The sequence below is a fragment of the Lissotriton helveticus genome, chromosome 8 (genome assembly GCF_964261635.1).
Source record: "Lissotriton helveticus chromosome 8, aLisHel1.1, whole genome shotgun sequence".
Classification (NCBI taxonomy): Eukaryota; Metazoa; Chordata; class Amphibia; order Caudata; family Salamandridae; genus Lissotriton; species Lissotriton helveticus.
In genome coordinates this window covers 804,389,504-804,415,965 of record NC_136069.1, presented here as the reverse complement: position 1 = coordinate 804,415,965, position 26,462 = coordinate 804,389,504, and the positions used below count along the sequence as shown (strand labels likewise).

The 26,462-nt window shown below is 49.3% G+C and overlaps 1 protein-coding gene across 1 annotated transcript in view; it reads right to left on the bottom strand.

Moving 5' to 3' along the window:
- PCCA (propionyl-CoA carboxylase subunit alpha) overlaps positions 1-26,462 on the bottom strand; it is a 2,354,189-nt gene that overhangs the window by 137,843 nt on the left and 2,189,884 nt on the right. The gene's annotated exons all lie outside the window — the stretch shown is intronic.

Here is a 26,462-nt window from a genome sequence, read left to right as displayed (position 1 = left end):
ACGAAATAATATGTTTGCTTGAAATCACAGGTGAGTGGGCAAGTTTTCAGCGGGTCACAGGTAAAGTCTAGAGAGAATTGTTGAGGCATTACAGTTCACTCGTACGAAGAGAGGCAGAAACAAGCTCGGAATCACAAACATCAAAGAAACAAGGATTTGCAATGCAATAGGTCTCGCAGTAGCAAAGTTTAAAGTTGCTGGTATTGTAAATGGCATTGTTTTTTATCTATTTTGTTTTAAAAGCAATAAATATATACAAGGTTATTTATAATGTTAGTATGTGATAGTGGGGCAAATGTGTTATAGGAAATACAGTCTCTGCACGTGGGATAAGATGCTATCAACTACTGCCACTCCCTATAGCTATGGATTAATATGATGTTTTGCCAAGTGTGTTTTCTGTTGCAGAACAGATACCATGATTGCCAACTGATGCTGAAAATAGTACCCCAACAAACAAGCATTGGAAATGCAATAGGTCTCGCATTAGGAAAGTTTGAGCTATTGGTATTGAAAATGACACTTTTTTTATTTATGTGTTGGTTTTGAAAGTAGAAAAATTAATAGCTTTGTCAGTTAAAATGTCAATAGTTTTAACTTTTGCAAATGTGACACCTATAGCATTTGTAATGCAATGTGTGTTGTATTTACGTGACTTAGATGTATTGATATTACAAATATCAATGGCTTTTAATTTTGTAAATAATTAATACTTAAATAAAAGTTATTGTAATTTATAATGGCAATAGCTTAAACGTTTGTAAATAACTTTTGTGAAGATTATGTTCAGTGTATTTTATTGTGACGAAAATCCAAGAACATTGCATTTGCACCTACACACACACAGAGCCACACACATATAGATGTGGTGGTGGTGGATCTGGGGGGTATGGTGGTGGATGTGGTGGTGATGGTGGATGTGGTGGTGATGGTGGTGGATGTGGGGGTGGATGTGGTGGAGGTGGTGGATGTGGTGGTGATGTGGTGGATGTGGTGGTGGTGGATGTGGTGAAAGTGGTGGTGGATGTGGTGGTGGATGTGGTGGGTGTGGTGGATGTGGTGGTGGTGGATGCGGTGGTGGAAGTGGTGGTGGTGGATGCGGTGGTGGTGGTGGATGTGGTGGTGGTGGTGGATGTGGTGGTGGTAGTGGATGCTGTGGATGTGGTGGTGGATGCGGTGGTGGTGGAAGTGGTGGTGGATGTGGTGGTGGTGGATGTGGTGGATGTGGTGGTGGTGGATGTGGTGGTGGATGTGGTGGATGTGATGGTGGATGTGGAGGTGATGGTGGATGTGGTGGTGGATGCGGTGGTGGTGGATGTGGTGGTGGATGTGATGGTGGATGTGATGGTGGATGTGGTGGTGATGGTGGATGTGGTGGTGATGGTGGATGTGGTGGTGATGGTGGATGTGGTGGTGGTGGTGGATGTGGTGGTGATGGTGGATGTGGTGGTGGATGCGGTGGTGGTGGATGCGGTGGATGTGGTGATGGTGTATGCGGTGGTGGTGGTGGATGCGGTAGTGGGGGTGGTGGTTGTGGTGGATGTGGTGGTGGATGTAGTGGTGTGGTGGTGGTGGATGCGGTGGTGGTGGATGTGATGGATGTGGTGGTGGTGGATGTGGTGGTGGATGTGGCGGTGGATGTCATGGTGGATGTGGAGGTGATGTGATGGTGGGTGTGGTGGTGATGGTGGATGTGGTGGTAGATGCGGTGGTGGTGGATGTGGTGATGGTGGATGCGGTGGTGGTACACACACAGAGCCACACACATATAGATGTGGTGGTGGTGGATCTGGGGGGGTATGGTGGTGGTGGTGATGGTGGTGGATGTGGTGGTGATGGTGGTGGATGTGGGGTTGGATGTGGTGGTGGATGTGGTGGTGGTGGAGGTGGTGGATGTGGTGATGGTGGATGCGGTGGTGGATGCGGTGGTGGTGGTGGTGGATGGTGGATGGTGGATGGGGTGGTGGTTGTGGTGGATGTGGTGGTGGATGTAGTGGTGGTGGGTGTGGTGGTGGTGGGTGTGGTGGATGTGGTGGATGTGGTGGTGGATGTGGCAGTGGATGTGGCAGTGGATGTGGCGGTGGATGTGCAGGAGTGGTGTGCGGAGTCTGCAAATTGGGATGAGAACACATTGATGTCCGGTATCATTAGACGAAAAGCTGAACTCGAGGAGGAGGAGGAGGCTTCTGTCACAGACGGCGCGCGGCCACTCGGCTAAACCTTAAGCTCGCACGAGTAAAGCAAGGGGCCGTCTATTACTGTTTACTGTAACAAAAATAAGGTGCACTGCTTCCTTAATTATCTGTTTTACATCTGTGCAGGGAGCAGGAGGGCGGGGAAGAGTGGGAACAGCAAATGCATCTTTGCCGAAGTTAAATGCGCAATATTTTTCCTTTATGTCAATTTTGTTCCCATCCTGTTTCCCTTTGAGTAGCCGTGCGGTTTTTTCTGCTTCCCTATCTGACAAGAATAATACATGTAAATAGGTGGTATAATACTCCCTCTGAGTATCTGTGTGCTTTTACAAAAAACATTAAAACACTCATTCAAATGTATCAACATTGGCATGATGAAATACTGAAATTCAACAAGGAGCTGCAGAGGGAAACTCAATGCCAGGCCACCCTCCAATCAACATGTAATTCAACAACAAGGACCTAGCATTGAAGGGCACTTTCAACAAATTGTATATATGAATACGTAGGATTAATCCTACGTATTCATATATACAATTTGTTGAAAGTGCCCATCAATGATGAAATCCTGAGTCAGTTTATGTGAGATTGAAACCTACAGGTTGGTTCCAGGCTGTTGTGTACCAATGCGTGCGTTTAAGAATAAGGTAATACCGCTCTTTTCTACTCTGTTGTTGTCAACTAACCAATCATTTGATCAACACTTGGACATGACACAACGCCATCTGTTTCGTAAGATTCAGCAACGAAATGTCTTTAGCAGAATTCAAGTACCGCGCGTCAGTGGCTCGGCCTCAACTGTTCCTCGAGTGAGGCAGAACTTTACTGGATTTAACGAGCTGATAAGGAAGCAGTTTAACTAATTGCCCCCGGGAGTAAGATTTCAACTACTTTGGCTGTCCTCGGCGATTTGCAAGAACAAGGATGTGTGGGAACCTACATAACTAGACAATAAAGTTAACAGTGCGGTATTAGCAACAGACCCTGAAATTTGCCGAGGATCACAGTCTTGCTCATTCGAGCTGACCTGTGGCAACAAAATGCGCAGCAACAATTACATTGAAACACGCGTCCTGCCCTCGGTAAGTTTGAAGTCGTTTTTTTTTTTTTTTATTTTTTTTTTTATTGTGTAAGACATTTATTAGACACAAAGAAAAGTTACACTGCGTCATGCCAACAACCCGGAGGCAGGCCGCGATGCTTACAGATGGTATTCAATGGCAGGTATATTTCAAGGAATCTTGCAGCATAACGGGCAATGCATCATCAGGAGATGCCTGTAAACAGTCTAAGGTATGCAGACATACAGTGCAACAACAACAAGGCAAACAGTCTTACATTTTTTAGGGTGCCGCAGACAGGCAATATCACCCAAACACATGGCGTCGCCCCATCAGATTGACGAGCGCGACAGCCGTGGCTCAGTTAAACATCAGCTCAGCATAGACTCGTCCGCGGACACCTTTTCTCCCAAACCCCCACAACAACCCGAGGGAAACAACAAACCTGGTGCATAGCGGAAGCAGAAACACATATCACATCAGGCAGATGCAGGGCTGTGAGTATTAGGGTCAGGCAGCTTAATAAGGATGTCAACATGTAACAGGGGCAGTGGCGGGAGTATCCCATGTATCCCCCGCAGGGCGGGGACGGGACACAGGCAGGATGGTGAGTCGCGCGATCAATGAAGGGGACATATTGCTAGGTCGGGTGAGCACTTGGTAGATACCAGCAAGGGCAGGAGTAGGGCGTCCCACAGCCCCGAGGCACATCCGCCCAGGCAGTAAGTAATCCACTGGAGAAAGGGTGTACACGGTGGGAGGCCCTCAACCCATGTCATCAGAAACGCCCACGTCAGGGGAATCCTCGGAGGTAGCAGATCCCGCCCGCTCCCTGGCCCACTGAAGGAACGGCTCCCAAATGTCTTTAGGTCTGGAAGCGGTGGGCATTGACTCCCAGTAATGCGTGAGCTGCGTCTGGCCATAAGTCACGTCCTTAATCCACGCCACAAACGCAGGCAAGGTCCTGCGGCCCCAGTTTATCGCCACCTGGCGTTTTGCGTAAAGGAGCAGTAACGCGTGCAGTTTCCGGTCACCAGGCTCGGTGTCTCTTACATAACCCAACAGGCCCTTGAGCGGAGTAGGCTCGTCAGTCCTGTGTAGAATTTGGTTAATGGCCGCGAAGACGGCCGACCAGTACTCATTTAATTTAGGGCAGTCCCATGCCACATGCAGGAAGGACGCATCCGCCCCACCACATTTCCAGCACGATGCATCTGTCCGGATGCCCATGCGATGTAGCAGTATCGGCGTGCGGTAGTACCGGTGCAGGAACTTAAAATGGACCAGTCTTAACCTATAATTTGGAGACAGTGCCGTGAGTTGTGCACAGCAGTAGTCCCACATGTCATCAGTGAGGGGGTCGTCCAGGTCTGCAGACCAAGCTTGTCTGGCCGCAGGCACAGTGATCGGGGCTTGCTCTTGCATACAATTGTACAGTCTAGAGACCAGTTTCGCGTGGGACGGTCTTGACAGTAGATTTTGGAGTGCATCGAGTTGTGGCGGCTCCTCTGGGAACTGGGGCCACAGCTTCTTACATGACTCCCAAGTTTGAAGTAGTTGATGTTGGGAAACCCCACATGCCAGCCCCATGCCTTCTGACTATATATATTTGCTAAACTTCGTGGAAACAGCTATGTGTAAAATGTGATTCCTTGCGAATACACCTCAATGTATGTTAAGCGCTTTGACGTCAATGACGCCACAGTCTGAGCTATATTAAAGTTAATGATAAATTAACATAGCTAGAGAGTTCAGCCTGTTTTGGCAGCCCGAGATACTTAAAGTGAGGTAGAGAACTCATGCAGCGCCAAAGATATAGCTCTAACGTGGGAGGAGAAATACGAGATGGCCTGGCTGCCGTGAGACGTGTGAAGCAGGGGGCGGGGGGAGCGGATACCTTTGAAGTGCTTCACTTCAAAGGCTTGTTGGCACAGCGCATGCTGGGGGATGACTGTGGCAGTACACATTCATGAAACTGCACAGGGAACCAGACAGTGACAGAAATGTATAAAGGAAAGTTTGATTCCAGAACCGGGCTTGCAATGGTTATACTGAATCTTTGTGTGTTTAACTTGTCCATAACAACGCTTCAGTAAAAGCAGCAGTGCACGTCACCCCATTTGCTTTTTTTTTTACTGCTGAGCTTCTTACCCGACCTTTAATTTGGTCTAGGCGCACTTTAACGTAATTTCTTTTTGAAAGGGCTTTTTGACAAGTATTCACTAAAGGCGAAGGTTGCCTTGTGCGAAAGTGTATGTATCGCGTTAAGCATAAAACTGTACACACCAGCACTGACGGTGTAATTGTTTAAGTTCATGGTTTCTCATACCTCCGTGGTGGGCGGCGAAATTGGGGACCCAAATATTATGGAACTGTGTTGGTAATTTTGGGCATGGAAATGTGAAGCGCAGCTTAAATACGACAGGTGCCGTGTGTGTCAAGAAGTGGTGAATTTTTGACATCCAATAGGCCCTGGTAGCAGTGAACAGAAAGTCCCCTAGCAAGTAGACTCGGTGAATACATTTCCGGTGAGTAATGGGGTGAACACGAGCTGTGAAATTTTTGATCAAAAAAGTACAATACAACCAGTAGAGTGGATCAAAGGATTGAGTGAAGTTCCCTCAAAAGTAAAAATAAAAACGTCACAACGTTCCCGAGAGTCGAAGATTTAACAAGTGATATGGTGGACATGCATCAATAAAGTTTAATTGAAAGTGCAGTCGAGTCAGATGAAAAAAGAGGAGAGTTATGAAGTTACATCTGTGCAATTCACGACGATAGTTGGAAAATACAAGCGAGGAACCCTAAAAGGTGAAACCCAGAGCGAGAGCGGTCAAATGAGCTGAAATCATGCTGGCTTGAACGGCCATTCCCAGTGTGAGCGTGGGTGAAAGATGGAAGTCGCGTAAGCTTTACAAGGGTGAAAAGCCCGGAAGGAAAAATGTGAAGAAGTGAATGCTGGTAGCAGCGAACTGCAGTGGTGGAAAAAAATAAAGATCGGGCACCAAAAAATAATACTTGGTGAGTTTTGCCTGACAAGTGCCAATGAAATGTAAAAGAAAACAGGAGAAAATGTACCCAGAGCGAGAGCGGTAAAGTCAAATGCCTGTGAAACATGCAAACTTACAAACGCTGTATAAAAATGTCTCAGCCCGTGTGTCAAAACGCTGCTAAATCCAAGTTGTCTGTGTTAAAGCAACAGGGGCTTACTTACAAATGCTGTGCTTTCACAGGTATTATTCTGATCGATGGTATATCAAACACTTTGAGAACAGCTGGACAGAAATAACAAGTCAAATAAGGAGACACGGCCGGCCAAGCGGATGTAAACTGAAAGCACGGCCGGCCGGCCGTGAAAGCCTTTGATCCGGCAGGGGGTGGAGCGGCACCAAGCTGGGCAACAGATGGCTGGCGATTTGATGCTGTGCACGCGCATTTTAGGTCTATGCGCTTGCGCATTGACCTAAAAGCGCACGGGCACAGCACCAAATCGCCACAGTTAGGTAAGCTTTGTTTAAAGCCCTATAGTCTCGCTTCTCTCAATGCGCATGCGCATTGAGAGGTCACGAGACCTAAAAATGCAGACAACCAGCTTTCAGAATGAAATCAGTTGGAAGTGTGAATAGCACAGGCGCTGCATACTGTGTTCCGTAGCTTCTCATGTAAGTGGCACATGCTGCATTCCAGAGCAAAAAGCGTGTGCTCTGACCTGACCCCCACCCACCACAGCCTGAGCAGCTTGCCGGGGTCGCCTTAGTTGATGAAACAACTAGGACTTCATCGCCAATCACGCCTCTGTGTTCGCACACAGCAGCAACACCTAGCGGCCCAGGGCCATCATCAGCAGCACAGAGACAGCTGACATGGTTAGGTGTTGCTGCTTTTATACATCATCCTACCAACAGAGGGCAGTGACAACAGTCAGTAGTGCTGCTAAACCAGCCAAAGTGGGGTAGTGGTGTCCAACCCAGCAGGACTAACGCACAAGTTACTTACCTTCGGTAACAATAGATCTGTAAGAAACAGTAGTTAGTGTTAGATTCCTTACCTTAGAATAGCCACAGGCATCAGACTGGATCCGGAAAGTTTTGCGTAGCAGTACCTCTGCGCGTCGGTAGGCGTCGTCTGCGGCTCCGCGTCCGTCGTCGTGGTCGCCGGGATGATGTTGTCGGAGTACTTAGACGCCGCCCTCGCGCGCTGATTTCAGTTCTTGTACATAGCTTTCCGCGCCAGGAACGCAGAGCCAAGTCAGAGACCGACACTGGTGCCATAAAACTAGGGCCCTCAAAGGGAAATACCTTAACCCTAGATATCGGTCCGCAGAACGGGGAGGATGGGTGGGGCGGTAAGGAATCGAACACTAACTACTGTTTCTTACAGATATATTGTTACCGAAGGTAAGTAACTTGTGCATCTGAAAGAAACAGGTTAGTGTTAGATTCCTTACCTTAGAATAGATACCCCAGCAATACCAACCCCGGTGGTGGGTCTGCGGACCAAGATCACACCACAAAGTCCTGGAGAACGGAACGGCCAAAAAAGCCATCTCTCCGGACTTGGCTGTCCAGGCAGTAGTTTCTAGCAAACGTGTGCAGCGAGGCCCACGTAGCTGCCTGACAGATGTCCTGCAAGGGGACTCCCAAACCCAGGGCAATAGTAGCCGCCGTGGCCCGAGTGGAATGGGCCCTCAGCCCAACCGGAGGATCTTTTCTAGCCAAGGAGTAACAGACCTTGATGCACAACACGACCCATCGAGAGATGGTCCGTTTGTGCACCGCCCGCCCCTTCTTCGCGCCCACGTAACCAACAAAGAGCTGGTCGTCCACCCAGAACTGGCGTGTGCCATCTAGGTAGAAGGAGATCGCATGTTTTAGGTCCAGACAGTGGAGCCTCTCTTCCTCCTTAGAAGGATGCAGAGGTGGATAGAAGGTGGGCAAGGTGATGGACTGCCCGATGTGAAAGGCCGTAACTATTTTGGGCAGGAAAGGAGGACGGGTTTTTAAAACAACTTTGTCCAGATGGACAGAAAGGAAAGGAGGCTTAGAAGAAAGAGCCTGGAGCTCACTCACACTCCTGGCAGAGGTGATGGCAACCAGGAATGCAGTCTTAAGAGTAAGAAGACGAAGAGGGCAATTGTGTAGTGGCTCGAAAGGAGCACACATCAGAAATGTAAGAACAAGGTTCAAGTCCCACTGAGGCATCACCAAAGGAACAGGAGGGAGCATGTGCGTGATGACCTTCAAGAATCTATTAACAATAGGGGACTTGAAAAGAGAAGGCTGATCAGGAAGCCTCAAGAAGGCAGAAATGGCAGAGAGGTAGCCCTTAAGAGTGCCCAGAGCAGAGCCCTGCTGGGCAAGAGAAAAAAGGAAGAGGAGAACCTCTGAAAGGGGGGCAGAGAGAGGATCCACAGCCCTTGCTGTGCACCATGCCACAAATTTGTTCCACCTGCAGGCGTATACAGATTTTGTGAGGGACGCCTGGCTGCCAGAATCCCATCACATACTTCAGGAGGCAAGTCAAATGGCCTCAACTGCCGTCGCCCAATCTCCACGCATGGAGGTGGTGGCTGGACAGGTTCGGGTGGAGGACCGTCCCCTGCTGCTGTGACAGAAGGTCCTCCCGAAGAGGCAGACGAATCTGAGGATCGACTGACATGTTGAGTAGCTCGGGATACCAGTATCTTCGTGCCCAGTCCGGAGCCACAAGGATGACTTGGGCCCGGCCGCGCCTGATCTTCTTCAGCACTCTGGGCAGAAGTGGTATAGGCGGAAAGGCATACAACAGACTGCAGCTCCACTCGCGACGAAAAGCGTCTCCGAGCGAGTGCCGCATTGGAAATTCCAACGCGCAGAACTGATGACATTGCGCGTTCTCTTCGGTGGCGAATAGATCTAACCCAGGCTCTCCCCACTGCCGAAAGAGGCCTTGCGCCACGTCCGGGTTCAGACGCCATTCGTGATCCATCATGCACCGGCGGCTGAGTTCGTCCGCCCTGGCCTTCAGGGAACCTGCCAGGTGTTGAACCACCAGGGTGACGCCCTGGTGTTCCAGCCATGTCCAGAGGCGCAGAGCCTCCTGACAAAGGGTCCACGACCCCACCCCGCCCTGTTTGTTGCAGTACCACATGGCGGTGGTGTTGTCTGTGAACACCTGCACTACACTTCCCCGGACAGAGGGAAGGAATGCTTTCAGTGCAAGCCAGATTGCCCGCAGCTCCAGAAGGTTGATGTGGAGTCAGGACTCCGCCGGAGACCAGAGGCCTCTTATCTCCCTCACTCCCATGTGGCACCCCAACCCAGGAGGGACGCATCTGTCACCACTACGTGCTCCGGGTGGGGAAGGGAGAGAGACCTGCCGCTGACCCAATTGCGGTGCGTGAACAACCACTGCAACTGTTTCGCAGTGCCCACCGAGATCCGGACGTAGTCGTATAGGTTGCCCTGATGCTGTGCCCACTGAAACTTCAGGTCCCACTGCAGAGCCCGCATCCGCCACCGGGCGTGATGCACCAGTAGGATGCAGGAGGCCATCAGCCCCAGGAGCCACAGCGTCAAACTGACCAAGACTCGGGATAAAGGCTGAAAGACCGGAATCAGAGCCTGACTATCCCAAACCCGCTGTTCGGGAGGATAAACCTGAAACTGCGCTGAGTCCAGAACCGCTCCGATGAAGAGGAGCTTCTGAGAAGGACACAGGTGTGACTTTGGCACGTTGATGGAGAACCCCAGTGAGTGCAGGAGGTCGGCCGTAGTCTAGAGGTGGGAGACGACTGTTTGAGGCAAGCCCGCCTTCAACAACCAATCGTCGAGATAGGGGGAGACTGAAACCCCTAATCTGCGCAGATGAGCTGCGACCACTGCCATCACTTTCGTGAACACCCGTGGGGCGCTGGTAAGGCCGAAGGGGAGCACGGTAAACTGAAAGCGCTTGTGGCCTACCGTGAACCGCAGGTATCGCCGGTGGGCCAGCAGGACGGGGATGTGGAAATACGTGTCCTGCAAGTCCAACGCTACCATTCAGTCTTCTGGGTCCAGGGCAGCTAGGACCTGAGCAAAAGTCAGCATCTTGAACTTCTCCTTTCGAAGGAAGCCGTTGACGCTCCTTAGATCCAAGATAGGGAGTAGGCCCCCTTTGCCCTTCTTGGGTACCTGAAAGTAGTGGGAATAGCAACCACGTCCTACTTCTGGCCCAGGAACGCGCTTGACGGCCCCCTTGGCCAAGAGCGCCGTGACTTTCTTCTACAGAAGTTGCAAGTGATCCCCCGACATGCGGTGGTACTGCAGTGGCATGGCTGGAGGGGTCGCCTCGAAGGGGAGGGAGTAGCCCCTTCGGACGATTTGCAGCACCCACCTGTCCGATGTGATGAAGCGCCAGTGGAGGAGGTGATGGCGAACCCTGCCCCCCACTGGCGTCGATTGGGCATGAAAACTCAGACTAGGAGGATTTTGAGGCCGATAATGCAGGGAGGGTGTGGACTGGCCTGGCCTGTGTCCCCCGGCACCGCCAAGCCGGTTACCACGTCCGTGACCGCGTTGAGGTGGGTTCTGCGGCCTGTGGCTAGCTGGACGTGAGGGGGCGCCCCTTCCTTGGCCACGAAAGGCGGAAGTCTGCTGGCGTTGGCCGAGGCCCAAGGATTTGGCCGTAGCCCTGGAGTCCGTAAAACGTTCCAGTGCGCTGTCCGCCTTGTCGCCAAAAAAGCGACGGCCATCAAAGGGCATGTCCATAAGGGATGCTTGGACATCACCAGAAAAGTTGGCGGACCTCAGCAAGGCGTGGCGGCGAACCGCCACCGTCGTTGCAATTGCCCTGCCTAGCGAGTCCGTGGTATCCAGTTCACACCGAATGGAATATCGTGCTGCGTCTCTTCCCTCCGCGAGGGCCTAGGTAGGTTTTGCCTGGACCTCCGCCGGGCACTGCGGCAGCACTTCCGCAACCGTATCCCACAAAGAGTGAGAGTAACGGCCCAAAAGGCAGGCGGTGTTGACAGACCGCAACCCCAAACTCAGTGAGGAGAACAGCTTCTTACCAAACTGATCGTACCTTTTGGATTCCCGATCCAGAGGGGTGGTCGGGAATGTGGTCTGGGAAGTTGAGGCCTGGATCACCAGACTCTCAGGGGTAGGGTGAACGGACAGGAAACTGGGGTCGCCCGGAGCCGGGCGGTGACGTCGGGCCACGTTCCTTTCCACAGGGAGGCCTGTGGAGGGCTTGGACCAGGTGCCCAACAGAACGTCAGTGAGGGCCTCGTTGAACGGCAGGAGAGGCTCCGAGGAGCTTGCCAGCGGTTTGAGTACCTCAGTGAGGTTAGTCCTCACGGTCGCAACTGGGAGCTCAAGAGCCATGGCCTTGGCTGCCCGAGGCAACACCACGCTGTATGCAGCTCCTTCCTCCGTAGCCACGGTAGGAGGGGAGACGAAACCAGTGTTGGGCAAAGTGTCCGAGGATGGTGCCGGGGCGACACCCTTGGTGACGACGCAGGCGAAGGGGTCATAAGGTCGACCGGCGTCGACAAGGATTCAGGCCTGGATCCTGAGGAGCCCTGCGGACTCGGGACCGAAGTCGCCGACGGCGCCGGGGCCGAAGCACCCGACGGCGCCGGGGCCGAAGCCGCCGGCCCGCTTGGGCTGCCAGACGAGGCCCGAAGGCACCTTGACGGGACCCGACGGAGAGAAGCGCAACCTCATGGCCGTGAGGAAGGAGCTGATCTCCGGCGTCGCGTTCAGCCCAGGGACTGGTGGGAGTGGAGCTGGACGCGGCGCTTGTGGCTCCAGCGGAGCCGCGTGGGCGGTCTCGCCCGAACCCCCGGCCGCGCCCCGCGAGCGTCGGGGGGAGTCAGAAGAGCGATGTCGCTTCTTCGACTTCTTGTGCTTCAACTTACCTGAGGACTTTGAACCCGACGAGTGGTGTCGACTCGCCGAGCTGTGATGACTGTGGCCGACTGCCAGCTCTCGAGTCGCTTACGGGACCGCTCCCGCCTAGCTTTCGCTGTCAAGGCCCGGAAGTAAGGGCAGGACTTGTCATCATGGTCGGCCCCGAGGCAATTAAGGCACCGTCGGTGGGGGTCGGTAACCCACATCAGTCGGCTACAGTCGTCACAGGGCTTGAACCCGGGCATCCCTAACGGCACCGGAGTCGATAAACGACTCGAGAAGATCTAAAATAGATCGAAAAAAGTTAGTCAGTGACTAAGGAGTACTGCTCTTCCCATATCTGCGCTTGCTGGCGCGGAAAAAAGAAGAACTAACGCCAGCGCGCGAGGGTGGCGTCTAAGTACTCTGACGACGGATGCGGATCCGCAGACGACACCTACCGACGCGCAGGGGTACTGCTACGCAAAACTTTCCATATCCAGTCTGACGCCTGGGGATATTCTAGGGTAAGGAATCTAACACTAACCTGTTCCTGTCAGATAGCAGTTCTACAACCACAGCAACACTTATGCACCCACACTACCACCACAGCGCACAAAAATACTGACCGCATCAGCAGAGGGAATGGGTGTGTTGTATACTGGTATACACCCACCACAGAGCGCACAAAACAAAGAAAATGGCAGCGCCTGCCAAAAGAAAGGCCGCTCTGCATGCCAGCAGACTACCACCACAGAGAGCACCATGATACCGCCACCAACACAGAGGGTACAAAGATTGAGGCGACAGCACACGCCGCCACCGCCACCCAAGTATACTGACAACACTGGACTCCACTGCATAATGTACCTTTTCTTGTCGGCATATTATTGTAAACCATGCCACATAAATGTATCCTCTACTTCCGCATAATTCAAGTGGCCCCGATAATATTTTACGACACTTGTAAAGATAATCTGTCACTTTTTTTTGGAGTATCAGTCCGCCAACTTCTAAGTAAGCCCCAGGTGTGCAGGGTGCAAGTTCTAGGTGCGTGCACGCACACAATGCGCAGGCAGGACTGTGGTTCCCAGAGAACTGCCTGGATTAAACAGGAAGCCAGATTCCTTTCTATTTAAAGAATTTCATCATCCCGGAGTTTAACCCTAATCTCCGCATTACAAACAAAATAAAGGCTGGCCTGTTCATTTCCTCCCATTTAAAATTACCAGCACCCTTGGCATGACGCCTGCCTATCAGCCAATCTGTGCACCTATGCGGCTACGGGGTGGAGTTGGTTGGCGCCATTTATGTACCACCAGGCAATGGGATTTGGTACACGAGGCCTTGGTTTACCACTTAAATTGTTTCAAGCACTTCCTAAAACCATCTGAAAACTCTAATCCGCAGGATGACCGGGGGATGCTGGAGTAAGAAAAAGTATTTTACATTTGATAGAAAAGGCTTCCAAATTTGGATAACGCCGTTTTTTTTCTATTTCTAAAAATAGTAAGTATGCAGTGAAAAGCAGAGGCCCGGAGGAGACTGCTGTTGATATGGGGTTCTCTTTTTGATGCGCAACCTTCCCACCCCCACATCAGATACCTCGGTCAATCGCCCAAAGCAAGAAGAAAAACAAACACCATTGGGGAGGCACACAGAGACACAAAGGTGGAACGTGGGCTACCCGAGTCCGGCGCTTGGGGCAGGGTGGCCTGTGTGAGCGTTGGAGACCGGGCATCCCATTGAGCCTCCATACTGGTGTATAGCTTATGCCTCACTGCGCCGGAGGTACAGCCGGGCCAGGAGCGATCAGTGACCCGCATCGGGAGCCTAAAATGTACGTCCTGCTGCCTGGAGGACGGCAAGAGTTTGCTGCGGCCTAAAGAACAGGGAACAAGGTGAAGGCGATGGGGGCTCAGCGTTATGGGTTAAACACTGATGGGAGGGGCACGTGACGTCAGTCATTGTATAGCCTGTCAAACGGCCCTAATTAACACCAGAAGAGGTCTGGGTTTCTTCAATACACACAGGGCTTCAGTGGCAAGAGCCTGGGGCGACATTTGGAACATAAGGTCTGTTGAAAGGCAAGGTGTGCAAGGGGGCAATCCACAAACACTTCCTCTCTGCATTACCCCAGACCCCCTCCCCTACCCCGAACACACACACTTGCAAATACCTGAGCTGCGGTCAGGGCCCAGAGCAGCTTAAGCAGAACACAAAATACTTAGTCTGAGTTAAATATTTGCTTGAGAGGAAAAGTTAACTTTCCCTGCAAGTCGTTCCCATCGCCTATCAGCAGTCAATACAATCTTGGCCAGAGACTGCGCCACACCAGGAGAAGCACACGACTCACCGCAAGATCTTTAAGTGATCACCCTGCTGCTGAGAGATGGTGAGGCCACGCGAGATGGCTTGCGCGAGCGAGAGACGGTGAGGCCACGCGAGACGGCTTGCACGAGCTGGGCAGGGCAGTGTCATGGCCTGGGGGCACTAAGTGCACTGCGGCCTGATAATCAATGCAACACCTTACCTGAATTGGGAACTGCGCTGCAAAATCCTGCACTCCCGCTAGCCCGATAGTGAAGTGCCGGCGCCAAACAGACTGCCATCCTTTGCACGCACCCGCGGCCCTCGCTTGCAGATGCCGCCGTACACGCTCACGTCTCTAGAAGTGCGCGTTCACAGCTCATGTCTCCAATGTATTTACACACTTGTGCACCTCTCCTGTCCCACTTCGCTAAGCTACCCGGCAACAATAAGTCTCGCTTACGTGAGTAACGCATGGCGCTGCATCGCTAGGCGAGACCTAAAAAGAACCTGAAAACTGAGTGAGCCCCAGATCCTAGCATCTGTGGTGTGTGTAAAAAAAGGAGTTTATAAGAGGGGCGGTGATTAGCACCAGGTGAAAGGTTTTTCAATGCTCCAACAGAGTTCCCAGATACTTCAAAAATACAGTAATAACATCAACAGTAGGTAGCGCCATTAGGCTGTTGTCTTACCTCGCCTTATGGAAAGACCAGGGGCAGTATTACAGAAAGTGCCCTGGGGGCGCAACAGGCGTCTGCTTTGCGTGAACCCAGGGCACTTTGGTGTTACAGAAGAGGCTGAGGACGCTTGTGCAGCCCTTCTGTAATGCCTATAGCTCTGGCGCACAAAAAGCGCCAGCACTATCTGCAGGGGGGCTCCCTTGTTTGCATGGGGTAGTGCCCCTGCAAATGAGGAAATCCCTTTCTTCTGCACCAGCCCCATATTACAAACGTTGGTGCAGAGGCAAAGAAGCCGTCAGGGGGAGCACTGTCAGTGCACCCCCTGAGAGCAGCCCTCTGGAAGGGAGAAAGGCGGTCCCATGGACCCCCCAGACATCCCCTTGCTGGCGTGTGCAGTAAACTGACTGCGCCCGCCTGCAAGGGTATCTCTAATCCACCTTTCAAAGTGCAGGCGGGTTGCCTCTGGCACTGTGAAAACATGGAGCCGCTGTAAAGCAGCTGTTCCATTTTTCACCTGACAGCGCTGTCCTGGAGACAGCGCAAGTTCGTTGCTGCCCTGGGGGGTAGAGCATTCTTCGTAATAGGGCGCATTTTCATTGTTTATGCCAGGCACACCTTTAAAAAAGTGCACCCCGCAAACAATGAAAATGTGCTTATTGTGTAACGTGGTCCCAGGTCTGCCTTTACAGGACAGTACTGACATATCTTGAAGTGTATAGCATAGCTTGTATATGTATTTTTTATGTTACATACAATATGGGTATGGTTGTATGCTAACATGATTAATATTTGTTCATTTAAAATGCTGGAATACGTGGTTCAACCGCTGGGTTTAGATAGCAGACTAAGGTTTTTGAATGGCACAGCTAACAAAGCGTACTTTATTATCAAGATTTTCTTCAACTCATACTAACAAAGCAGAGAGCAAAAATGTCCAATCTGTGATGCAGGGGCTGTTCCTGAAACGCAGCCGCTGAAATATGGTTAAGAGAAGAGATAACCCTGTGCATTCTGTCTTGTCAGAAGAAAACTAACAATAATATACCACATATAATTATATTTTGTGCTGAAGGGGCAGCCTGATCGGAGGATCGATGGCCCTGCTCAGAAGCTCAGGATACCAGACACTCCGTGCCCAGCCCGGAGCCACAAGGATAACTTGGGCCCGGCCATTCTTGATCTTCTTGAGAACTCTGGGTAGGAGTGATATGGTAGAAAGGCGTACAGGAGGACTGAGCTCCACTCGAGACGAAAACTGTCTCAGAGCAAGTGCCACCTTGGAAACTTCAGCACGCAAAATTGACATTGCTCAATTTCAGCGGTGGCAAACAGATCAAACCAAGGCTCTCCCCACTGCTGAAAGATACCTTGCTAGGCATCTTCGGCTGAGTTTTTCCTGTCTAGCGTTCAGAGAACCTACCAGATGTTGAATCACCAGAGAAATGCCCATGTGTTCCAGCCATGTTCAAAAGCACAGGCCTCTTGACAAAGGATCCACAACCCCACCTGCCCTGTTTGTTGCAGTACCAAATGGTGGTGGTGTTGTCCATGAACACTTTCCCAGCCTTCCCTTGATGGAGGGTAGAAAGGCTTTCAATGCCAGTTGGATCGCCCGGAATTCCAGATCATGTGAAATCCGGACTCCACCATAGACCAGAGTCTTCTGATCTCAACCTCTCCAAGATGGCCGTCCTATCCCAGGAATCAACCATCTGCTACTACAGTGAGATCTAGTTGGGGAAGGGAGAAGGGTCTGCCCATGACCCAATCGCTGCTTGTTCGCTGCCAATAAAGATCGTTAGCAGTTCCCTCTGAGATCTGGACCAGGTCAGAGAGATTCCCATGATGTTACTCCCACTAGAACTTCCGGTCTCACTGCAGAGCCGGCATATGCCATCTGGCATGTGTCACCTGAAGGATGCAGGAGGTCATGAGGTCCCGCAGCTTCCTAGTCAGTCTCACAAAACCAAGGATAGAGGCTGAGATAGCGGTATGATAGCCTGAATATTTTGGACTCGCCACCAGGGAGGATAAGCCCGAAACTGCACTGTGTCCAGAAGATCTTGGATGAAAGGGAGCATCTGAGAGGGAGTCAGTTGGGACTTTGGCACATTGATAGTGAAATCCAGTGAGTGCAGAAGGTTTGTCGTAGTCTGCAGGGAGGAGATGACAGCCTGGGGCAAGCCCACCTTCAGCAGCCAGTCGTCAAGGTAGGGGAAGACTGGCACCCTTGATCTCCGCAGATGAGCTGCAACCACCACCATCACCTTGGTGGACACCTTCCATGTAAACAAAAAAGTTTTGAGATCCTGTCGAAATCGGTAGGAAGAAGTATCCAATAAAAGAGGAATTTACCACCCACCCACTTGAATTTCAAGATTTCTTATGTTTCGGGTTGATGTTGGCAGATCTTTTGCCCTTCCCTCAAAACACACAACTGTCACAGTGGTCCCTATCCCAGCAAAACTGGGCAGGACACCTGCGTCTTCTCTTACCCTAATGTTATACCCCAAAGCCTGCATCACTGGATTCCTCTGTTATGTTCACTAGCCAGCACAAAGAGAGATTTCCCTTATGCCAGGGGGCTCTGGGTTTGATGTCCACCTTCCTGATAACTACATCAGTAGGTTTTTGCCATCTAAGACAGCATGTCAAATTAGTAAGCAGGTCAAATGACTTAGCCGCTCCTGTCTTGCCTTGTAAATAAATTGGGAATGGAACAGCAGTGTCAAAACATGCAGTATATGTGTGTGTAGCAAGCTTAAGGGATGAGCGACTATGATTAGCTGGCACCTGCACTGCGATGTTATGGACCAATTCTGGAGCTTCACCATCCACGCTGCCATTGAAGTGAAATTCATAGATGAGCCACAGAAAAAAGTGCTTTTTTTGGTGTAAATAAGTACAGATAACTCAATAGTAACACAAATCAATGCATAAATGTGTAACTCACAAAATTTCAGTTGGACAGTCTAACAACTTATGCCATGATGCACTAATTAACTACATCATAAGAGCTGTACACCCACCAAATACCTGGAACAAATTCTCTTATTGTAGACAGGACCACATTTACAGCTATTTCACACACCTTAACTGCATTCCATACATAAGAGCAGCTACATTTTGCCAGCAGCCTGATAAGAGCTACCACTCTCAATCAAACACCACAGCAAACGAGTCCTCACATAGGCCACACTCGCATTCACACACCCTTCTAACTAGGCATAACATTGCCTTACAAGCTTACGTATCCTTTCTCTCACTCCTTTCCTCTCCACTTCGCGTTCAAGCAGAGCAGTATATACAATGATCAGAGTACAACTCTGGTCATCACATACAACAAAACACTTCCAAAATGGTCCACACTACATTTTCACAACCTTTCAGCGATATTCATCCCACGGAGTAATGTGCTACTGATCCGTAAAACTACTATAGAGTGTTGCCAGGGGTATGATGCATTACATAAATTACATTTAAGTACAATACACCACAAAGAATGGTGTGAAAATATCTTTGTGGTTTGTTCTAGTTAACGAGTTTGGGAGGAGAAAACGTTGTTAAATTCAACAAGCAAGTACATTGAAATCACCAAAAGAAGTCTGCTTTACAAGGAAATATATGCTCATTAGAAGAAGAAAAACACAGGTACTTGATTTTCTAGAGCCCTTTGTTGTGATACAAACATTCCACGTTCGCAGTCTGTTTGCCTGATGAAGTTTACTTTACCCATTCTTATAAAAGAGTTTTCAAGTTTTCATTGTCCTAATTTTCTTGCACAGAAAGAAACATCTTCACACATTTCTACAAAGCTTCAGATGGCCAAAGGCTAGTGGTCCACCTTATAAAAGTGTTTAAACCGAATAATTTTGGGGTTTTCAGAGATGAATTTGTTCAACTCCTGTAAACTAGTAGGGGGGCCACAATATTCAGACGACAAATTAGATGTTCTCCTTCTTTCCTAGTCTAAAGGCCATAGTCTGACAAAAAGCCAAAAGTGTTATGTTTAACACTAACCCACATTCGGGCTATCAAGAATCTACCACTCAATAAATAATATGCATTGGGTTTTTTGCTGACTACAAACTACATTTATTAAGCCATGTTTAACTTAAATGCTCCAAGACCTAAATGAACAGCCTTGAATTTAAAATGCTTGTGTGATTGCGTCTTATTTACCCGTAGAGCTATTATTTACATTTGTTTTAAAAAAGATCTTGCAAGAACTTACTTTTCGAAAAGAGAGGCGACTGTTAAAGAAACTGCAATGTGGACGGCTTTAGAAGCTAAAAAGCCTTTAGTGGGCAGAATTTGTCCAATGTTTGTTCGTGTCACTTAGACCACATGGTTAATGGTTGTGACAGTACGTCCTTCTTGATAGGCTCACTAAAGAGTCACGAGCCCAGCCAGTCGCTTTGATAAACCCAATCACCAGTGATGTTCTCTGCTCCACGTCTAATTGGTGTAAGGTTTGTAGACTTGGAGCCTGCCGGTTTCATCTAGCTTGCTGCGTCTTCCCCTTTGACACGGGGGTCAGGGTTCGCGTTCGCATCCGATTATCAAAGTGGGCCTCGTTAGGCAGCCGTCTTCCTTCGCACCGGAACACGCCAACTTGAAGGAGAGCGTGGCCCATTTACTCAGCGGATCTTAGAGTCTTTAAGAAGCCCTGAATGTCACACGCTATAAGAGCTTTTTGGAGGTTTTTAGACATCTCCAGTCGGTGATTAATTGTGAACGATGGGAAATAGGGCCCAGCGATGGCAGCTGCTTGCCATGGTCGGGAAAATTAATATAATGGATACAGGCTGCCAATTTCCCAGTTTTACTGGCAAGCCTTGCAAGTGTAATTAGGGGAAGTTATAAATGATATGGAAATCTATCAAGTCCGATTTATTTTCAAAGGAGTGTGTCTCTGGAGACGTTTATAGCCGAGCTTATATTGTGCTTTGTTGTGCTAATGATTTAATCCACTTGTTAACCATGACAAAATGCTCTCATCTCCTTCACAGGGCCTTACATCCACTTTTCACACTAAGATGTATGTGGTCACTCACTTATTTACAAGCCATGCCAAACCGTTGTGCTCGCTACTCGCCTACCCAGCAAACTCACAACTCTGGGCCAAATGTACGACACACCGGTCGCAAATTCCGACCAGTATTTAGTGTGGAATTTTGTGAACCAACCTGTGTATGTATTAACGGGTCCGTTCACACAATTCTGAATCATACTGGGTCGTTATCTGACCTACTGCATCATTTTTCGTGACGTAGATATCAAATTGTGACTCATTAAGATCGGTGACCATCACAGAGCTGGTGGACTGCTGGGGTCAGCAGACTACCATATCTGTTATTGGTTTTTAAATGCATATATATTTATTTTATGCAGCCTATTTTCCTTCAAGTCAATAGGGGTGAGTTTAAACAAAAAAAAAGTTTAACATTTTTAAAAGTCTGTTTCGGATTAGATAAAAGGTCCCTGGGACCCCTGCCTACCCCATATCAAATTGTTTTTTTTTTAATTCACAAACTGTAAGGCTCTCAAGGGGGCCTCTTTGCTTTTTTGAAGGGTTACCATTCAAACTTGGGGGGTCGATAACTTTCCAATGGTATACAACGGCTATTTTGGTCCTAAACCACAAATACATATCAATAGGAATTGCTTTTTGGAAGGGACGCCTACAACACACTCCTTACAAATAGCGACTGTTTATCCATTTCTAAACACATTTTAGAAGTTGGACTCCTAAACTGGGGTTGGTACATAGCAAAAAGCATTTTTGCAGTCACAAACTCCGGAACAGAGCTTTTGCAACCACAAAAATGTCTTTGCATAACTGCCTTTTGGAGGCACCCCTGACAAACCTGAGAGCTTAATTTGTAAATAAATACATTACTAAATACACAAGTGCACAGGCCAAAGTTTTTCTCAGGAGTCAGTCGCCCGTGCTGCCTAAAGCTGGGTTACTGAATAACAAGGCTGTCAACTCTTGGATTCCACCTCATGTCTCTTTCAAATCTCCACCCTTCCTATCTCTTTCTCATTCTTACAGGTTATTTTTAATTACTGTTTCATCCCTGTTACTATTTTCGCTTCTGTTTCTTCTTTCTGCCTTTCTTTTACTCGTTCTGAGCCACAGTCTGATGATAAAAAATAAGTTCAAGTCCCCAAAAATGAGAGCTGGTGCCCTACTTGGGTGGGTGGGGGGGGGGGCAGAGAAAGTTTTAAAATGAGCTTGGTGTACCAATGCCTTTTTACAGAAAGTGCTCTTGCGCCCTTTTGTTATCTGATTTGGAATAAAAGCATGAAAATGAAGTGCCAAAGCCTAAAATTGGAGACATCAAGGATGGCTGCACACTGTTCCATTTCTCAATTTCATCCTTCAGAGTCACAAAATGGGGGCGATACAGTTACTGGATGAGATTTACAGTAGCAGCTGTGGTCTATCCACCGAGGGGAGGGCCTTATAATGTGCAATGAGTGGTCTGCTTTGAACAGAAGGGAACAGGGACAAAAAAATAGGTTCAAATTTGGATGTAATAAGAATTTGGAGAATCATGACATGCATTTGGGCATTTCTAGTCTTCTTTATCTCTTCAGGAACTAGCACCAGAAAATTATAGGCAAGAATCTTCGAGTGGATTTAGACGGATTCACATTCCCTACCTCACCCCAACCACCGACCCCCTCCATCAACTGAAGAGAGGGCATGGAAACCCGTGCCAGGGGCATATGGCTTTGTACGGTGCTAAACATCCATACAATAGACAGGTTCATCAGTCAGAGTGTCGGGATGAAGAAAATTAGCTCCTGATGGATGGCATTGAGAGCGCACCTGCTCCTGTACATTACCAGAGAAACACAGGTTTGGCACCGTGCACGACACTGGGAAATTGCAGACGGCGGGTAGGCGGCGCCACCGCGCACCTCGGGTTCCACAAAATAATAAAATAAGCTCTTCAAACCCTCTGCCTCGAAAACTGGGCCGGCTGCAAGGAAGCCCGGGTCAGGCCTGCCCAGGCCAATTAATGCGCAGCATCTGCTGGGTGGAGGCGGCACATGAAGGACTTCCGAATGTTTTCAGCAATTAACAGAGAACCCTTTCCTGATTTTTTTTCTTAATAGCAACTGTTTCAATGCACCAGTAAGCATCAAATCCTTGCATGCAGCTAAAAACACACAAGTCTCCCTGGGGTGGAAGAGGGAACGGGGAAGGGATCGGTGGTGTTTCTTATGGAGTGGGAACCTTCTTTTGTTCTGCTCTTGCCGTGGTTTTCTGCCAAATTAGACAGAAGGCTTACGGGTCCCTCTACAGTATCACCTTATGGCGCATGGAAGCTCGTTGTAAAAAAACAAAAAAAACAGAAAAGATCGATATCACCCCTGCTGATTGTTCCATAAAAGTGAAAATCCCTCAATTAGATTTCCTAATGCGGTTATATTTATAAAGCAGGTGCCTGAATTAAGAGAGCTCTTCGTGCTTTTTGGAAAAGGAAACAAAAAAAGCGCAAATGGCGGCGATCTCTCATCCAGACACAAAGCAACGCTTGATAAAGTTCCCATTGCTGACCATGAGCTCATCTGCAGATTCTATACTGCTTCACTTCATTTCATTCTTCACGCACTGGCAAAGACAACCAGAAATGCCCCTTGCATTTACAGCACCTAGAAGGCTAGCAACGGCTAGTTAATTTATGCTTCACGTTTTGTGAATTGATGGCATGGATGGTTTGGCAAATGATCCGTTGCGGATTACTATGAGGCGAAATCTCAATGCAGTTGCACTTTGGACAGTTTGCTTACATCTACTGAGGTATTACAGCCTCACTTGATGTAAGAGAAACCACTTTCATGGCCAAGAATCTAGCCACGCCTTGAGAATAGACATAGGAGCAGAAACGGTGTAGGGCTGCGGTAGTTTCATTGTGTGAGTGCTCATGGTCCAATGATTTGGCAGGGTGATTTGACTCGAAGTCAGAATTTGGGAGCTGTGAAGGTGAGAGGCTACAGACAAGAGGACCTCTACGGATGTGTGCAAGCCATGGCACCTATGCTTGAACACTCACATATGCCTATGATAGCCTGTGCCTGAAGAGGGCTGAAAAGAAGACCCATCACACGGCTGGAGGGGGTTTATACACCAGTGAAGATCTGGGTGACCTGGGCTGAAGATTGGTACCTGAGAGGCTCCACAGATGCTGGAGCCACTGTTTTCTTAGGCGCCACCGAAGGGACCTCATTCACCACCTGGCATATAGTACTAGCATGGTGCCTGAAGTTTTGACGCCAAAAAAAGGTAAGAAGTGCAGAATTGGGTTCCATGTCTGAGCCTGGATCTTCAGAATCACCTCCACAATATCTGCAATTGTTTGAGGAGGAAAAGCCTTCACAAAGGTCATGTTCAGCACCACTTTTATAAAGATTAAACTCTGAGAAGAAGTGAGTGTATATATATATATATATATATATATATACACACACACAAATATATGTGTGTGTGTGTATATATATTTATATATATAAAAACATTTCAAACTGGGGATTCTGAATATCTGTATAAAGCCTATTTATAATTTATCAGCCACTTGCGACCCACCCATTTGCCGTTTATAATGTAATGACGTCAGAACTCAACTCTAATGACTTGAGTTCTGACGCCACAATACCTGCTGCCAGAGCCAGCAACCGAGGGGATAGGCAGGTCAGATCATGGAGCATAATTAAAGCAGCTGCGTATAGAACAAAAACTAAACATGAACTTAAAAACAACATCATAGCGGATCAGTAAAGGAGCCATAATAAAAGAAGGCTTAAAAAGAAAAGTAGTAAGGAGAGAGAGGCACAACCATAAGAGTGACAGGGGGCACAGGCAGAAGAGTACCAGAAGGGGACACAACCAACGGAGCGCAAGAATGAGGCACACCCAGAAAAGTGCTTGAAGCGGACACAACCAGAGTGCGAGAAGGGGGCAGACACAGCAGTGTGTCCATCGCGGAGCACAACCAGAGTGCGAGAAGGGGGCAGAGCCAGCAGTGTGTCCATCGCCGAGCACAACCAGAGTGCGAGAAGGGGGCAGAGCCAGCAGTGTGTCCATTGCCGAGCACAACCAGAGTGCGAGAAGGGGGCAGAGCCAGCAGTGTGTCCATCGCCGAGCACAACCAGAGTGCGAGAAGGGGGCAGAGTCAGCAGTATGTCCATCGCCAGGGCGCAGTGCCCTCATGCACGGTCGGGCTGGAGCTCTCTGCGGCACCATGGACAGGGGCCTCTAGGCTGAAGACCTCTACCTCCACCACTAGAGCTTGTCAATGAAGCGCAATGAGTCCGCCTTCTGCTCTCCCTCCGGCCTGTACGTCAGTCTGCAGTGGGACGGCTGCTCGCCCAGCCTGGGCTGCTTCGATGCAGCAGAGCCTTCCAAGCTGCTGCTCCCGCACCAACAGCCACCTGTATTAAAACAAAGTGCCGGCGAGGTGGTGGTCCCAGAGGCAGCGTGGGGGGCGCATGCCCCCGCACATTATGAGGAAAGCCCCAGGGAGGTGGCAGTCCCCGGGGCTGTGGGGGCCCCCACACCATAATTTTAAATTGCCCCCGGGAGCCACGCTTAATTTTTTTAAAAACAAAATAGTTCGGATTTGCGCACCCATTGCGAATTTGGCCAATTTTGGGCCCCCTGAGATCCTTGTGGGACCCCTGAGCAGGCCTAGAGGGTCAGGGTGTTTCTACCCTGCCCCCTTTTCTTCTTTTTTAATAATTTTCCTACTGTTTTCTTGTACAAGTTGGCTGCCAACACTTCCTGGTCTGGAGCGTTGGCAGCCAAATAAAATGAAGCTCGTGGTCGGGAGGGTTCGCGGTTCCACTGCGGCCCTAGATATCGATATTTGTTTTTTTTTAATTTCTCAGCAACTACTTAACAGATTTTCTCCATTTTTAAAAAGGTTGCGTTCTGAGCCAAGCAGTACCTTTTTGCCAAATTTGGTGTACTTCCGTTCAGCAGTTCGGGCTGTAGCCTTGGCTAAAGTTTCCTATGGAAATTAACATAGAGAAAACACTTTTTGGGACCCCCCCTTTTTTCTCAGTCCCCACTTGACAAATCACCCCCAAACTTTCAGGATAGGAGCTGACCTGGATAGACCTTTTTTTTTGGAGAATTTCACAAAGATTCGTCAAACGGTGCCAAAGTTATTGGCAAAACAAAAATGTCTTTTCAATAGAAACGAGGTCCTAACTATAACTACCTACTGGCGACCATTTTACAGGAAAGAACCCCCTTGGAGGGAGTCAGCTGCATATGGCAATTCTCAAAGGGATGCAACAATGTGATCATCCGTGAGAGGAAAACCAATGGTAACTGAAAGAGGCCTCTGGAGAACCCCACTTGGCAAGGTCCTCGCAGAACGGGGAGGCTGGGTGGGCGTTAAGGAATCTGCGGCTAGACAACATCTCTACCAGATACATCGTTACCGAAGGTAAGTAACTCGTACAGCTGATAGAGACATTTAGCCACAGATTCCTTAACTTAGAATAGATACCACAGCCATACCCCAAGGAGGAGATGGGTCTGCGATACAAAAGGGGATGATGGACGGAGCGCTTGAGCAAATCAAACACTCACCCCCAGTCAACTGATCTGGGTTTAATCCATCACCATTCTTTAGCCCACTCAGCCACCCCAGTTCAAACATGGCCATATGCAAATCAGTCTGACCCTGTGCCTCATGGGAACAGTCCAGCCCGAACTGCCAAGCCATGTCTTCCCTGGACCGGAAACAAGCATCCTGGGACCGGTTTCGGATTCATAATCCTCATCAGCCAGGCTATCTTGAATCCAGTGGCCAAGTGAGCAAGGGACTCACGTCTGAGCATACCCTGCAACAGAACAACAGAAGAGCCAAGCACTTGAGCCTGCAACAGAGTGACGGACAATGGGGGAGGCTGTGGTAGAACAGCCAGACAGCAACCCAACTAACTCGGAAAAGCAAAAGATAACGGGATACAAGACATCCCAAAAATGCCAGACTGGTGCTACACCATACCTGTATAAGCATGAGATAGAAACGGCACCAGCCATATACCAGAATAAAAGAAAGAGAGAGGAAGAAGGACCACTCTCAGCTTAATAGCGCACTATGTGAATACCGACCAAAGGGTGAGAAGAAACATGAAGAGATGCAACCAGAGCCTCCCAGGCTAGCCCACGGAAGAAAGACCGGAGAGGCACAGCCAAGAACCAAAGGCCAAAGGGGGACGGCGAAAGCCCACAAGGAGGCGCTGAACGGCCGATTCGGCGTGAGCATTAAACATCAAAACCTTATTAAAGGGTAAATCAACAAGTCGCTCACGGATATTCTCCAGGAAGACGCT